Source organism: Alligator mississippiensis, chromosome 3, assembly GCF_030867095.1.
Source record: "Alligator mississippiensis isolate rAllMis1 chromosome 3, rAllMis1, whole genome shotgun sequence".
NCBI lineage: Eukaryota > Metazoa > Chordata > Crocodylia > Alligatoridae > Alligator > Alligator mississippiensis.
Genome location: NC_081826.1, coordinates 136,144,744 through 136,161,216, shown reverse-complemented (window position 1 = coordinate 136,161,216; position 16,473 = coordinate 136,144,744). Strand labels below are relative to the sequence as shown.

Here is a 16,473-nt window from a genome sequence, read left to right as displayed (position 1 = left end):
ACTTGGCCAGTGAGCTCTTCACCCCCGCATTCAACTCATTAATAAAGATGTTGAAAAGTACTGGACCGAGCACCGACCCCTGTGGGACACCGCTGCCCACTTCTCTCCAAGATGACACAGATCCATTCACTACGACTCTCTGGGTCCTATCCTGCAGCCAGTTTCTCACTCATCTGACTGTCCTGGAGTTAAACCCACAATCCTCCAATTTTTTTGCAAGGACATCATGGAATACTAGATCGAAGGCCTTTTGAAAGTCTGTATATACAATGTCAACCTGCTCTCTCGTGTCCAGGTGGCGAGTTACCTTATCATAGAAGGAGAAGAGGTTGATAAAATAAGACCTGCCTGCAATGAAGCCATGCTGGCTGTCATTCAGAATCTTACCTTCTGCAAGCTTATCACAGGTAGACTCCTTGATGAACTTTCCTAGGATTTTTCCTAGGATGGAAGGTGCTGGTGATGATGTGCTCCAGTATGTTTCCAGGTTTTGAGGTTAGACTGACCAACCAATTCTAATGAATTCTCCTTTAGGCTTTTTTAAAAGATTTAAAACAGCAACCAAACTAACCAAACACATATGCACATGAACACACATAAGATGAAGCCCTGTTCCCTGTTGCTAAATAATAATAATAATAATAAAAGAGAAACAGAACAGCAGCAATATGCTTACTCTCAAGCAGTCTCCCAAGCCCTCCTACAGTCTTCATTGTGGAACAATAAGAAGGAGAGTTTCAGGGACTGCAAGAGATATAACAAGATTGCCTGAAAGAGGGAGGGAAATTGAGAGAGACTGAACTAGAGATTGGCTAAAAGAAAATGTGAGAGAGAAAGAGACAAGCTGATGAGCAGGGAGTGTGTGCTGGGGGCAGGGGAGCAGGGAAAAAGAGATCAAGTTTGAAAGATAGGGATAAATATTAATAGACTGAGAGGGAGCTTGAGGGATTTCAAGAAAGATTAGCAGAGAGATGGAAGGGGCAAGAGAGACCAGTTGAGAGGGAAAGAAAAACAGAGAGAAAACCTGAGAGAGGGAGAGAGTAAGAAAGATTCTGAGAGAGAGATAAAGAAAGACTCAGAGAGGGACAGCAAGATTGAGATGCCGAGAAAGAGAGATATTAGGGGAGATTGAAAGGGGCAGACGGAGAGAAAGAGGGACTGAGAAATTGAGACAGAGGTTAAGAGTGTTTAAAGAAGCACTAATGAAAGAGACAGAGAGATGAGGAGAGACGGAGAGGGTCTGAGAAAGAGAAGGAACATGATTGACAAGAGCAGAAGCAGGGAGATCCAGATGCTGAGAACGAGATTAAATTAAGGAAATTTGGAGATCACCTCCCGAGAATACCCAACAGCCTCATATTTAGGGCACACACCTGAGCTGTGGGCAATACCACTTCAAGCCTTTCCTCAGCCAATCTTTTACAACTCCAGCAAGTGACTTAACCCAATACCTGTGGTCTATTCTGGGATGGTGCTGTCTCAATCTTTCTTGCTGGAGCTGTTTCGCTTCACGTAAATAATGAAATATTTATCAGTGATGAAAGTTGAAACTGGGTACTCCATGTACCATGTGAGTGCCCAAACCACCACGCTATAAAACCAGGATCGTCATTGTGAGCAGAAATTCCATCCTGGGACACAGAAAATTTCCCAAAGACAATTTTGTCGAAACTAGTATGCTCCCATGAAAGGATTTGTTCTGGTTGAATCACCAAAAAAAAAAAAAGTGAAAGAATGCCTACCAGACCAGGGTTGTCACTAGCTCAGGTGCTTGGCTGTCGGTTGGCTAACAGGATGAGGGAGTGGAAACATCTGCTCTGATGGTGAAGTTTCAGAATAATTTAGGCCCAAATATCCTTGGCCTGCAGCTTAAACTCAGTAAAGTTTTCAAGCAGAATTCTTTAGAGTTTGCCTGCACCTCTCACAGAGGGGTGGCCTTGTTTTTCCCACGTGCACCCCCTGAGCATGGTTGTGCACCACTACGAGAAAGCACTGCTGACACTGTTGCCGGCACCTGCAGGTGGTCACCACTTGCCCCCCCTGGCCACTGACACCACCAGTGGCATCTGTGGGTGTCAGGGTGTAACCAGTCCCTGGTCAGCTTTCGCCATCCCCCGCCTCCACCACCAACAATGCCAGCAGAGTGTACAGAAGCTCCCCGCTTACTGGTGCCGCACTCCTGCCGCTGCCAGTGCTGCCGTGCCCCGACAGCTGCCGGGGTCACGTGTCATTCATGATGGTAGGAGAGTTTCTTATCCCACTTTGCAAAGAGCTCCAGTGTGACTGCTGCTCTCAGGAGTATCTGACATCCTTGGCCTTTGGATCCTTCAGTTAAAATCAACAGTGCCTGCAATAAATCTAGCAATATTTACTGCATTGTAACCTGGGATACCTCAGAGTCAACTACACATTGGGCTTTGAAAAGTGTCCCCTCAACTGTCTAAGTGCTCCTGAGTTCACCGAAACTCTCCTTTCCCGTGATGCCTATAAAAAGCTTAACAGCAGCTAGGCTGTTGATGTCCTCTGACCATTGCTTATCACAATGGCCACTACTGTTTTCTTGTGCTTTCTGGTATCTCGGTTTCTATCTGTAGTTTACTGCCTAGATTGTGAGAAGTTTGGGAGTAGGGACCACCTTTTTCTCCTCTGTCTGTAAAATATTTTCTTAGCACAATTTATTCCCCACTTCGTGGCCCCTGCCCCTTCCTTCCCCCTGACTTCCCCAAGCTTTATAGTGATTATAATGAAGATGAAGCTAGCCTAAAGAAAGCCTGAGCCACTTCATCTTTTTATGATTTATCAGACAATTTTAGAGCATTTTTTCACTTTTATTGTTCATTAACACTTTCAATCTACCGGCATCTCTCTGACTTGTTTATCAGGGGCCTCAGTTGGGGTATATTTGAGAAGTGCCCTCTCCACATGTTCTAAAAGATGGGTCTTAATCAGGAGGAAGATGAAACATGAGATGGAGGATGTGCTCTGACCCTCTCAAGAGCTTCAAGTTCATAAGCCATAAAACAAAAGAGTGAAGGGAAGGCAGAGGGACAAAGGGCTTTGTAGGGAGGTGCACCAAAATATACACCTTCTGTGACAACAGACGCAGCTGCTGCAAAGATACCTGACGACTACCACCGGCAACCAGTGATCTGCACAGTCTATCTTTCCAGGGGCTGAGCCATACACGCTCTTCACCAAGGATTTGTCTGTGTTTCAAAACCTGGGCCATCACAGCATTTGTGGACTTAGCCATGTCAGCAGAGCCCTCTGGTGGAGACATGGCATGGGTCAGCAGAGAGGGTTTTTTTCTGCACTTCAGCTACACTGAACTACACAAGCCAACCCAATAGGATGTGATGAGCCGGCAAAGGCAGCCAAGTACATACACACTTGAATGAAACTGAATTGTCAGCAGCTGCATGCTGGCAAAAATGCTGCCAGTGAAACTTTCTAAGCTCAGCATCTAAAACCCTAGGATTTGCTACCTTAGGCCACGTATCCATATGGTCCAGAATCTTATCCCCAGCTATAGCCAATATGTAACGCTTCTGTGGAAGAGGAAATAAATCTTATCATCTGTCCAATTATAAACTGAAGAGAGTGGACTCTTGATCCTTGTGTGGGTGACCAGAGGAAATCTAGAAGAATGAGATTTGCTTTTCTTGTTCTCTTGTCTACATTCATGCTGAGAGAGCAAGCAGAGGTTTGCTGACCATCCATAGCCTGAAGGTGAACAGTGCAGGCCAGGTGCCGGGTCTGCCCAGTAAGTGCCCCAACCACATGGCTGTAGCATCATTCACTCTCTCCCTGGTCCTGTGCACACTTAAGTATGTCATACAAAATGAAACACCTTCCCCAGGATAGACAGAGAGACTCACCCATCCCAGAAAAGCCTGTAGTGGAGAAGTTTGCACACCTTGAGCAACCTGGTTTCAAATCATACATAAATTTGAACTTTGGTTTCCACGTCCCAGGTGAGTGATCTATTCACTGGCCTACTGGCTATGAGGGGGTGCCACTACCAAGTCATCTTCCTCTGTTTTTGTAAGAAAGGGCTGATCTCGCCATAGTATCTATTTCCAAGACAAGGTTCATGGCTACGAATATTGACTGGAAAGCAGCATTCCCCTCTCACCCAGAATTAGATGCCTATATACCCAGAGAAGGGTAGGGCTTAAGCCCCTCCCTTGAACTTGGCATCCCTCCTAGTTAGTTTAGACAGCTCCTTGCTCCACTTCCTGGCATAAGCAAATCTCACTTAAAAGAGCAGCAGGTACTTAAAAGTTAATTGTCACCATGTCTAAGTCTCTTTATGGATATTGCATTTCATTTATAAATTAGAATATTATCCAGCTTAAAATATGTGCATTCAGGGTTTGGTAGCTTAGAGGGATTGTTTCCTTTGCTGTGCTGGATAGAGTGCTTTCTCTGTCCTAATATCTGTGCAATGCAATAAGTATAGGCTAGAGACACTATACTACAGGACCTGGTGCTTCAGTGTAGCGAACATCTTCTATCTTCACAGACGCATTTCTTGCAGAGCTGTCAAGTAATATCAGCAACCAAATTTCAGAGAATTTAACAGTAGATGAATGGTCTTGTTTTGCCTTTGCTTTATGCATCATCAGTCCTTTCATTTCATGGAGAACCTTTTTTTCCCCCAGATCTATAGTTTTAGCATCACAGCCCATTTTTTGCAAGGCACTGTTCTAATTCACTCTGGCTGACAGCTAACTTGTCCCAACTGGCATTGTTCAACTAATAAGGATTGTAAAGCTCTAGCATATGTTTGAATTTATTTCTCATAACAATAATTAGGTTAATTGCTAACGACAATTAGGTTGCTGTCACTAAAATAAACTTCTATTTTGACTGGGGTTTAAGCCATCGTATACCTATGCACCTCATAGCAACACAGCCAGCAGGACGCTTTCACAACTTTTCCCACTTTCCCAAAAAATATATTCAGTATAGGAGACATTCAGTTTAAGAAAGGGAATATTTTTAAAGGGAATATAAGTGTATAAATGCCTAGATCCCCTCTACATGTTACATTTTTACCACCATTAATGTACGCTATATGTTCACTCAGTTTAAGGTGCCATAAAATGGCAAATCAGCCATAAATTTGTTTTACATATAAATGTAGAACAAATTCATGGCTAGTTGGTAAAGTGCCTTAAATTAAACATGTGGCCAGGTCAACAATCAGCTGATTGCTGGCCCCAGGCCCAGACCAGTGGGCACCTGGCTTTCAACTTGCTGGTACATGAGGAACCTGGGATCATAATCCTGAACTCCCTCTGTACTAGCAAGTAGAGCGCAACTGGGATCTGATCCCCAATCCCAAAATCATGCCTCGTACCATACACATGTGGCATGGCAGGAGGTGTGGTTGTTGGGGGTCAGCAATCAGATCCAATGGTGCATTTAAATGAACATCTGTCAGAGGCCTCACACAAAATCTGGTGCTAATCCTGATGCCACAGAGAGGAATCCTTTGGTTCCGGAGAGGTTTTGGTTTTAAAGGACTATCTTCATGGGGTTGGTCCTTCCCATGTCCTGTTGGAGTGGATCCCATACTGTACATTAACTCAGTAAGGAAAACCCTTCAGATTTCAGGAACTGTTACGTAGAGATGTAACAAAAAAGCCAGGTGCCTGGGGCAGCAACACTTTCTGGTTGCTGCCACCACAACAATTGTGATTGTGGGGCTACAGCAGCAGCCAATCCACTCCACCCCCTCCACCAGTTAACACCCGGATGACAGTCCCAGTCACCGTGCCCTAGCTACGTCACTGCTGTCATGGCAGGTAAGAGGAACAGTCCATCTGATCTAGTATCCTGCCTCCCAAAGGGCACTATATAAGGCTTCAGATCAAAGGTGCCAGAAATCCTTAACAGGAAAGTTAGGGAATGCCATGCTCAAAGGGAAAGTTTCTTTCTGAACTCATCCTCCTCAGCCCATTGAGTTAAAGCATAAGGGCCATCAGAAGCTTTAATAAAATAAATTTAATCTCACTGGTTTAACTGTAAATAGTTCCATTAGCCATATAGATAGATAATCTTTTTTTAGCCCTTTCTCTTGGGCTGATAGATGCAACACTAAGTTCCATTAGCTATATGAATGCTGTATAAAATTATCTATTTAGGAGTTTTCAGTTGGTAGGATTTCAGTATCAGTGAGTGTTCTCTCCTTGTTGCATTATATAAGTATACTTGTATCCAGTCATCTTCTGTACCTGCTGTCGAAAGTGAACAGGCCCAATTGTTTCAATTTCCCTTCATAAAGAGGGTTTTCTACCGCTCTGTTTTGGTTTCCCTTATCTGCATCCCCCTGCATTTCTATGACCTAGACTCTTTAGTCTCCCTGCATATGGAAGCCCCTCCATACCACTAATTATCCTTGTTGCCCTTCTATGGACCTTCTCCAGTTCTATTATATCCTGATCAGAGCACAAACATGTATTTATACAAAGATAAATAAAAACGGTATTTATATTATTATCTATTATATATAAATAATATAACTAACTTATACACACACGCAACGTTATTAATATTAGTTCCATGGTTTATATTACCAAGATTTTTTTTTACCACCACTCGTTGCACAAAGGTTTTCATGGAGCCCAAAATGACAGGCCAAAGTGGTTACTCAGGAACAGGAATGACTAGGTCATAGTTTCTTCAAATGTGCATCACTTTTCTTCTGTTAATACTACATTCCATTAGCCATCATTCTGCCTACTCACTTAGCTTAGATACCTCTGAAGTTTCTCCTGGTTACTGATCACTACTCATCTTTTTATCTTTTGTCTTTTGCAAACTTTAAGCCTCTTTGTTCATCCACTTTCCTATATCAGAATTTTTTTCCTAACTTATTTTTTAAATAATGTGCCCTCTTAACTGGTCCCACTACTGAATAAGTAGATGGGCCCATAGGAGGATCTATGAATTGTCATCAGAAGCTAATCTTTACTGCTGTGGAAGTGTTTTTAAAGCATCCAAGCACTGTCAGATAATAGGTGTCACCAAACTGAATCAATGCAACGTGCTAGGGCAAAAATCTAATACTAAAAGACAAAGACACAAGGTTGGGCAGGAGATGAGGGATTTAAAATGCATACACACTGGATTATAATTGTTCAGTCTCTGTCCAGTTCCAGTTTTTAGTGCAAAGTGAATGTTTACAACTAATACTGAATTATAAAAGTACATTTTTTTCAGGTTTAACACACAAGACTGTCATACATTTATTTGGAGTCATGCTGGGAGCTGTTTTGACATGAAGTAGCAATGTGGTATGAGACTGAAGCATACAACAGAGTGACAGGAATACAAAGCTCCTATATGCCTTTCAGACTGGACAATTGATTTCTTTTTTGTGCATTTGCAAAAAAACTCAAAAAGTTATACTTGACTGATTTTGTCTGATGTGTAGACAAGTGCAGAAACTGCTTTCCATGTAGGCAAATTACCACAAGGATTTTATCTGGAGTCTTCAAAAGATGGCACCAATTAATTCATAATACTCAGGGTGTACTCTTAAATAACAATCTTTTTTTTTTTCTGTTACTAAATGTGTCATAATCAAAGAGTAGTGGATACAGTCCAAGGCCAACTGGTTGAAACATTTTTAACAAGATCAATATTGAATTAATCCTCAACATGACATTTATAGGTAGGTAGCCTAAAATGCAATCCATTACCAATATTTTGGATTTGACAGACTGCTGTGGTAGTGAAAATTTGATCCTTCAAGGGTTCCTTGTGGACAGTTTGCTCCTTAACTCTCAGCAGCAGCTTCGCTTCTGCTATTAACTCTTTTGCTGACAGAGCTGCCCTAGGAGCAGAGCACACTTCTGGGATGCAGCTTTTAATTAACACAGCAATGTAAATCCAGACTTATGGAGCCTGATCCACACTGCATTTCCCTGAGTGCATGGCAGAGCAACTCTGCTAATATCATTGGAGTTACCTGGGAATGATGCAGTGGTGAAGAAGGTGCACTCAGCTTTCTGCTACACAAGGTCTGCATCTTCAGGTCAATTTTTTTAAAAGTATTTTGGGCTCTAAAGATGCCTAACAGAGTTCTGGATAAGCATCAAAGTGCTTCACTCCTATTAAAAATTAATGGTGGTAGGCACATAGGAGTAGATACACTAAAGGAATAAGGTGCTGCAATGCTGAACATTAAACACAACTATCTTTAGGCACTTTGCCACATAGTGGAATATATGGCCTTGAGTTAGCCACTAGGACTGCCCTACTGCCTAAAAGGGAATTCACAAAAGTTGACACACTGGGAAAGAAACAAACTACCCTGGCCAATAGGAAATGCCAAGAAGAGGAATGTGATTTAAATACTGCCTAAGAGCTAGGCACCTTATTCCTAGCTGAAGAAAGGCATTTTGCTCTACCTGGGAACCCTGGAGTTAGCCCTTTCTCACTAACCACACTGGGGAAAAAAGAGGCAGGGACAGCACGTGCCTGCATTTTGCTCAGTCTTTTAAATTCAAGCAATCCTCCATGCTGTAGGTGGCTCAGGTTCAAATTCCTCCTCTGCATGAGGGGCAGGAACCCTGATCTCCGTCCTCCCCGAAGGACGACCTAACATCCAAGCTATAGGCAGTTCTAGCAGGGATCTCTCAAATTCTCCAGTTGAAGCTGTTCTACTTTGCGTAGCATTTTTAAACATATGCTGGGGCAGGAAATGGAAACGGGGTCTCCCCATCTCACTTGTGCCAGTCAAGGTTTTATTATTCTGTGTAAAGTGGGACAGTGTTGAACAGGTAAGATTCAAAGAGCTGCACACCAGAATACCCCATAGTCCAGAGGTTAAGGCACTCTCCAGGGAGACAGTATCTCCTCGTTGCTGTAGTGGCTTGCTATGTGTCATCTGAGAGTGCCTGCTGGCTTGGGCAAAATGGTGGAGGAACAGCTATTCCAAATCCTGATAAGGGCCATGGGAAAGCTAGGGTACCTCCCTACCTAGTGTTGCCAGAATTTGGCAGTTTGGGACATGTTCAGAAGCAGATATTTCAGTATCTTTAGTGCAAAGTGGCAGCTGAACAGGGGATTCAAGAGCGTACATTTTGGAAGTATTTGTCTAAAATGGTATGGTACCAAAGTACCAGATCCAGCTTGGTCTACAAGGCACCTATGTTTAGACATACAAGTGCTTAAAATGCAGGTGCCTTAAGCCAAGAGAGTGTTCCAATGTGCCTGGATTTAGAAATCTAAAGGCTCTATATAGAGACATAGATGTTTCTTATAGGTGATTCAGAAAGTGTGGGGGCAACTACAGATAGCCAATAGGACATACAAGACAGCAGTGTGCCTGAACTCCCACCACTCTCAACAGCTTAGACATCCGGCTCAAGTTATCCATTAGACACTTCTAATTGGCAATGGTCGTAGAGCTCATCTCTCATCCAGTAGCCTGCTGGGCAGAGTATGCATGCAGGATGTGGAAGTATAGGCCTTCTTCAGCCTGAGGGGATTCAAATCCTAACACCTACTTCCCAGGAAAGTGTCCTAACCACCATGGTATACAATGCACTGTGAGGGCACTCTCCACCCCTCCTACTGAAGTTGTGTCACTGAACAGCCAACAATGCAAAACGCATAGGGCCAGAAGGAGAGAAATCAAGAGAGAACCTTCCTGTGTGACCTACTAGTTAGCATACTCTCCTAGAAATAGGAGGCCTGGCTTTCCATAACTCTTCATTAATTTTACATTAGACAGTTATTGGTTAAACAAACCATAATTAGCCTTGGCAACATGGGCTTTGACCCAGCACTCCACCTCCTCCTGGTCTGTGTCATGATCAGTCTCAGAGAACTATTAAAAATTATTCTGATTTTGATAATGCACTGATGAGGAAGGAGGTACAAAGCCTTCCAGATTATAAATGCAACTACAAAATCTGGATTCCACAGTGAAAAAGACAGATTGCAAAAGTTTTACCCACCTGCCCATGCTGGACATCACTTTTTCTTGCCTGAACCCTTTCCTGCAAGTTCTGCAAAATGTAACTGTTTTTAAAATAAACTAATCAAGAACTAACAGAGGTCTCCAGTGAAGCGAGAAAGACTCTAGAAATGACAGGAACTGTCAGAAAGCCTGGAGCATTGCAGCTTGATAAATGAATCTCTGTGACCGCCCCTCTCACCCACCCCACACTCTTCCCCCTGCCCTAAAAAATCAGAAAGGTTGATCTAAAATTTCACACTGCCTGAGTTTAAGTTCCTGAAGCAGATTTTATTTTGCAGGTAAAATGAGTTTATCTATACAGTAACCTCATTTTCAAGGGGGAAAAAGTAGGACACTTGGCCTTTATCTTTTTTTTTTCTTTCACTTTTGTTCCTCTCTTTTCTCTCCTTCCCCTTCCTTTTTATTCTCCCTCTCATCGATCCCCTTCTTCTCTTGGTTACAACCACTCTCAGTCCTTTGTAGCCTTTGATATCCTCAGTCCTATATCCACTTTCAATCCAATCATTCTTCATTTTTGGCCTTCCTCCACCAGTTATCCTGGCATAGCTCAGAACTCACCTGTAGTGCAGGCGCAGTGAGCAGAGGCATCTTTTTCATGAGACTGGGTCAGCATCTCTCTGCCTATGGTCACCGTGCATATGCAATGCGTGGAGGCCTGACATTGGGCAGAGTCTCACTCACCAAAGGGATTTAAAATTCAAGAGAGAATCCTCCATGGAAGTTTTCATGGAACACGAGATGGCATGGTGCAGGACAAATAGGCTGCCTGAAAGCTGCTGACAGGTTCACAAGCTTCAGAGGTTCACCTGCTGACAGGTTCACTAGCTGTTGGTGGCTTCTTTCCATGGCCAGTCTGACCAGCAGAGGTGTTGAGCACTCACGGCTGCAACAGCAGCAAACGGGAGCTGTGCTGTGAACATACAGGGCATGCTTATTTGTGCTTCCATTCACAAATACCTGAACTACCTGTAAACAAGCTGGCTTGGGCACCAGAATCAATATAGCTGCATGAAGATGGCACTTAGCCACAGGGCTAATTTATTCACCTAAGAAGCAGGGGACATTAACCCAAGTGGAGCACTGTGCTAATGTGGCTACCCTGGTTTACATAGATAAACGGGCTCCTTTATAACTGGCCAGGATATCTGTCCACAATGCTGCATTGTGCTTGGTGGGTACACCCATAACAAAGCACAGAAATGCTAAGCAGTGTGAAAAAATCAGGCCCTAGGTGCCTTAGGCTGGGCACCCAAATTAGCCATTTTTTTACAATGTTTGCTTCAGTCTTTCCATAATGCACTTCACCAGCTGTAAACAGAACTAAGACTACCACTTAGTCTCACACAGAAATTAAATATATTCATCAATCAATTAAGAAAATTAGTCATTCACAAATTCTGAGTTTAAGGCCACCAGGGACCACTAAGTCATTAAATCTGACCTCCTGTATAGCTTCAGCCACCCCGTTTTACACAGTTACCTTTGTAGTAAGCCAATAAAATGTGTTTTACTAAAACCTACCTGGTATTTTGGATGACACACAGGTTTCAGAAACACAGCCAATTATGATCTGAGGACATCAATAGGCAAGGAATCTATCATTTTGTTCTACCCTCACTGTTAAAAAATGTACTCAATATCTCATTTGAATTTGTCTGGCTTTAGTTTCTAGATTTTGGCTCATGTTATGCCTTTCTCTACTAGGTAAAAAAGCCTTTTAGTACCTTGCATTTTCCCTTTGTGCACATACTTCTGCACTGTAACTGAGCTGCAACTCAATCTTCTCTTTGATAAACTAAACAAACAGCTCTCACTGAGACATTTTCTGCAGCCTCAAATCTTTTTTTGTGGCTCTTTTCTGCACTCTTTCTAATTTTTGAACATCTGTTAGATGATGAACAAAAGAGCTGAATGCAGTATTCTAGTGTTGGCCTCATCAGTGCTCTACACTGGGGGTTGGCAACCTGGCAATCCTCCCCACCTCTCACACGTAGCACACCACAAACAGAAGCAGCATCAGTGTGTCCTCCCAGTAGTCCTGGTCCCCTCATCAGCCTCATGCCACCCCCGCCACTTGAGAGATGCCATTGCTGTGGGGAGGAGGTGTCAGTGTGACCAGAAGCCCAGGGCTTAACACTGTAGCCACCAGGTGGAATGACCCTCTGGTACACTGCTACTGCAGTTGCCGTTGTTGCCAAAAGCCACCAAATCCCATTGCCAGCAGCAATCAGCAAAGGTAAATTCAGTGATAAGAAAGGCTGACCTCATAGCAGTCACAGCACCATGCTGACATGGCCCACCATCTCTCCTGATTTGGAGATAGCGTTCAGCAAGCTACCTTGGCCATTTCTGCATAGCACTTCTTTGCATTGAATAGCCTCATGTTAAACAAAAATATAGTCTAGTAGTTCGGGCACTGATTTGGAGTGCAGAGTATCCAGTTTCGAGTCTCCGATCCAGATCAGTGTCTTGGTGCTGAGTCACCAATACCCTAACCACTGGGGTTGTGACTCTCCATCTGCTTCACCCCCAGCTACACACCAAAAGAGATTACGATGTACCTGATTCAAAAGTTCTCATTTTCAGTCTGCATGGGAATGAAACAAATTTCAAAACCTCAGGTTTTGGGGGTTTTTTCCACCGAAGGACGTGCTTGTATTCCCACCTGCCCTAATTAAAATGCATATTATTTTAATAAGTCTAGCTACTAAGTGATACAGATCAGCATGCCCTCCATCATTATTTACCACTTTCCTAATCTTTGTGCCATCTATGAAGCTTATCAGCAGATCACTAAAGGGGAGAAATAGCGTCAGGCTGAGGACTGGTCATTGCAGAACTACTCAAGACGCACCTTTATTTAATAATGAGACCCCCAATGATGGCTAGTTTTGAGATCAATCATCCCATTCCCAATGGATTTAACCTATGCTTTTTCTGATACCATTAATACTGTTTTTGTACTGAATTTCTTTTGTTCCTTGAATATTTTGTTTTAAACTTTTTAATGTATTATGCATTCAGTTCAGGTATTATTGAGGCGCCATCTAAATTCAGCACAAGGCCACATTGAATTACTATAAAAATAATTATTGAATGCTTACCTGTTTAGTGAGCATCATCTATTCTTGTCACTAAATGTGACAGGGGCCCTCTAGAAACTATAGTATACAGACATATAATTATGCAGACATCATTCCTTAATAGTCAAAAGGAGAGCAACTTGAGTTTGCAAAGGGACCCTTAAGTTGGACATTTCCTACTATTTGAGGAAACTTAGCTTTCTTTTAAGGTAAGATTTAAGGTTGAGGGTTTCTTTTTTTCATATGTGATACTGACTTCTTAAAAAACTATGAAGCCCAGTTGCCATAAGCTGAGGTGAACTTAAGCACACTTCTGTCCACCCAGAAAATGCAGTCACTCTTTGCTGTGAGATGTGGTGCAAGACACAGCCTAAAGAGAACTAGAAGACTCAGCCCATTAGGAGATGTGCAGACTTCTTCACTTGGTACATAATTCCAATTGAGGCTAGCACGATTGTGCATGCATGTCAGCACAGACATGGAGAGGCAAAAATAGCATTTCAAAATTCTTCAAGCCTCATTATCCCTTTACTGCTTTGGTATTACTGTTACAGACATTTATAACAAATATGATATAATTTGCAAAAGGGATATAAAATCACTCCAAAACATGTCCATTTCTCTGGATAGCAATCTCTCTTTAATTATCTAAGTTCTTATACCATGGCAATCATCAAGCCAGCTCATGGTCCAGATTTCAAATCACCCAAAAGGGAAGTATGGCTTCAGGATCATCTGCAACTTCTAAAGAAGCCTGTCACTGTGCCACAGTCAGTGGGATCTTATGTCATCTACCACCACAGCAGTATTTTAGAATGTAATTGATTTTTTTTAAACTCACCACCGGTCAGTTTTCACTCTTAGTCTTAACTCCTCTTTGCCACGATACAACAACAAAACAACGGGGTTTCAAACTCTGCATTTAGGATTTCCCATCATTCTAAAAACACAAGGAATCCCCAGTGGTTGGCATGAAGGGATTACGAGATAGAACTCAGTGATGTAGTGCTATTCTGTAATCTGATAATACTCCCTGCAACCTGGTCATTTAGATAAGGAGAAATCAAGGGCTGGTAACAGACCAGCATTTGGTATTATCAGATAATGACAGTGACAGCGTGTTGGAGAACAGTATTAAGATGATAAATAGAAACACATCAACTAGTGACTGAAGTAGAGGTCAGAGCGAGCATTATAGAAGCTCATAAATAAGCTTGGGCTAGAAATAAGATGTAAGCAGGGAGCTTGCTTTCTTTTTAGAAGAGCTTACTTTTTTCCAATAGATATTTTTGGCTTATAAGCAGAAGCTGAAATGTTACCAGCCTGCTTCAAACTTGAGTCAGCAAAAGAAATGTGAACCAGGCCATTGCATGCTGCTTGAAATCAACAGTAAATTCAAATGTTTGTCTCCATTCCAGCCTCTAGATCCCAGATATATGAGATGGGAAAAATTGCCCAAAGTAGTTTTTCACAAACAATACCATCTCTCAAATTTCTTGCATCAAATACAGACTCAGGTTTAAGATGAGCCCATTTTATATCCACAGAACCAGCCAAGCTTTCAAAATATCTTTTTTTTAGCCTAATTTATGCCCTTTTCCTGTGTGTCAAGATACCTGATTTGGTTGCAAACTCTTAAATTTCACATATTCATCATGGATGCCCCCCAAACCTGCAGATATGAAAAATCAATGGTACCTACTCTTTACTGTGGAATTCCTTCTGAGGTTCAACTTGCTAATTCTCAAAGCATATGGTATTGTAACAGAACCCCCCGTTTTTTTTTTTTTGTTTTTTTTTGTATTTATTTTGAAATGCATTCCCTACCCTTCCCCAACCATTTGTGACTTTTTCTCCCCCTCTCTATTCCCTGTAGATAAGTATAAGTGAGCTCAAACTTAGGGTAAACTTTAAACATTTCTATTTTTGTAGCAAGTTTTTGGTTTTGGATATCCACTGTTTTATATTGTATAATTATTAGGTTTGTATTGATTCTTACTGTTGTATATTGTATTATTATCATTTGTGATTTTTATTGTTTCATATGGATATTGTATGGTTTAGGCCTGTGTTTGTAAGTGAACCAAAGTTATGTCGAGTTTCCATTTTTTTTATGTCAAGCCTCCATCTTCTGTCCTCTGCCTGGGCATCCCATGTTGCACCTGTATGAGTCACATATCCCTCCCATGTAAATTGGTTCCCCGATGAATGAGTGTGTTTGGAAATGATTGAAATACAATGGTAGCAGGCCTCTACTGAATGGCCTGTAATGACTGGACCATCACCTCGCATTGATTCACCCAAGAACCACGGACCTCACCCAGGAACAGAGACAAGACCAGCATTTGAAAGACAAAGGACCCTGCAAAACCAGCAGCTCTCACCATTACAGACACCGAAAACTGCACATCCCTGCATGGAGCACACATGCTCAGTACACCAAGGGCTGACCCTTGCCTGGGCATGCCTCCTGTCACTAGGGTCACACAAGGTCTGCCCCTATAAAAAGGGGCAGTGAAAACAGACCCAGTAGGATGCCCTCTCCATCTGGATCAGCACCATGCCACACCACCTATCCACCCAGAGGCCCTGTCAGCGACCCCCCTCTGGACAACATCTACTGGACAAAGACCCCTTTCCAGCCTGGATAGGTAGATATTACCTGCACACCTCCCCCTACAATTTGGATTCTCTCTCTCTGTCTCTCCTCCTGGACTTCAGTGGACTTCAGCCCCTGCACCAAGCCTCTTTAACCCCTGCTGCCATTGTGTGGGTGGGTGGGTGCAAGGGAACCAATGTAGCATTGTGTCATCATCTCCCCTGTTCAATGAAACCACTGTCATTTGCAACCCCAAGCTGGGCAATGTTTTACTGAATCCCAGTCCCTTCCCTATCTTAAATTCCAGCCTCATTCTCTCTCTCTCAGCTCCAGTTTCCACCCTCTCTGCTAGTTTCCTGATCTCCTCCCAATTCCATCTCCCCTTTTCTGCCACCTCTCAGTCTTTCCTTGCTTTCCTGCTGCCCTGACACCTGCTGCTTTTCCTGTGATTTTCTGCTGTTCCTCTCTCTGTTTTCAGGCTTCCCCCACACCTTCTGTAATCCTCCCCTCCCCCCCACCCTGCAGCTTCCCAGCTGTCCTGTAGTTTGCTCCAGCAGCTGGAGTCTTGCTCCAGCTTCCAGCACCTACTGCAACTCTCTGCAGCTTCTCTAGCTGCCCTGGAGCCATCCTCTTGCTCTCCACACCCAGAGCCCCTCTTTTAACACCCACACTTTCCCCTAGTCCCATTTTTCCCTCTCCCCACCTACCTTTTCAGCTTCCCCATAGCTCTGGCTTCAGTCCCAGACTCTGTGCTGGCATGCTTCCCTGTTCTGTAGGCTTTGGGCGTTGTC

The 16,473-nt window shown here is 43.0% G+C and overlaps 1 long non-coding RNA gene across 1 annotated transcript in view; it reads right to left on the bottom strand.

Annotated features, from left to right (window-relative positions):
• The window catches only part of LOC132249100 (uncharacterized), a 44,821-nt gene extending 28,366 nt beyond the window's left edge, over positions 1–16,455 (bottom strand). The window contains exon 1 of the long non-coding RNA XR_009460500.1: positions 16,390–16,455. This is a non-coding gene — a long non-coding RNA (uncharacterized LOC132249100). The remainder of the gene's footprint in view (positions 1–16,389) is intronic.
• Positions 16,456–16,473: the final 18 nt, after the last annotated feature.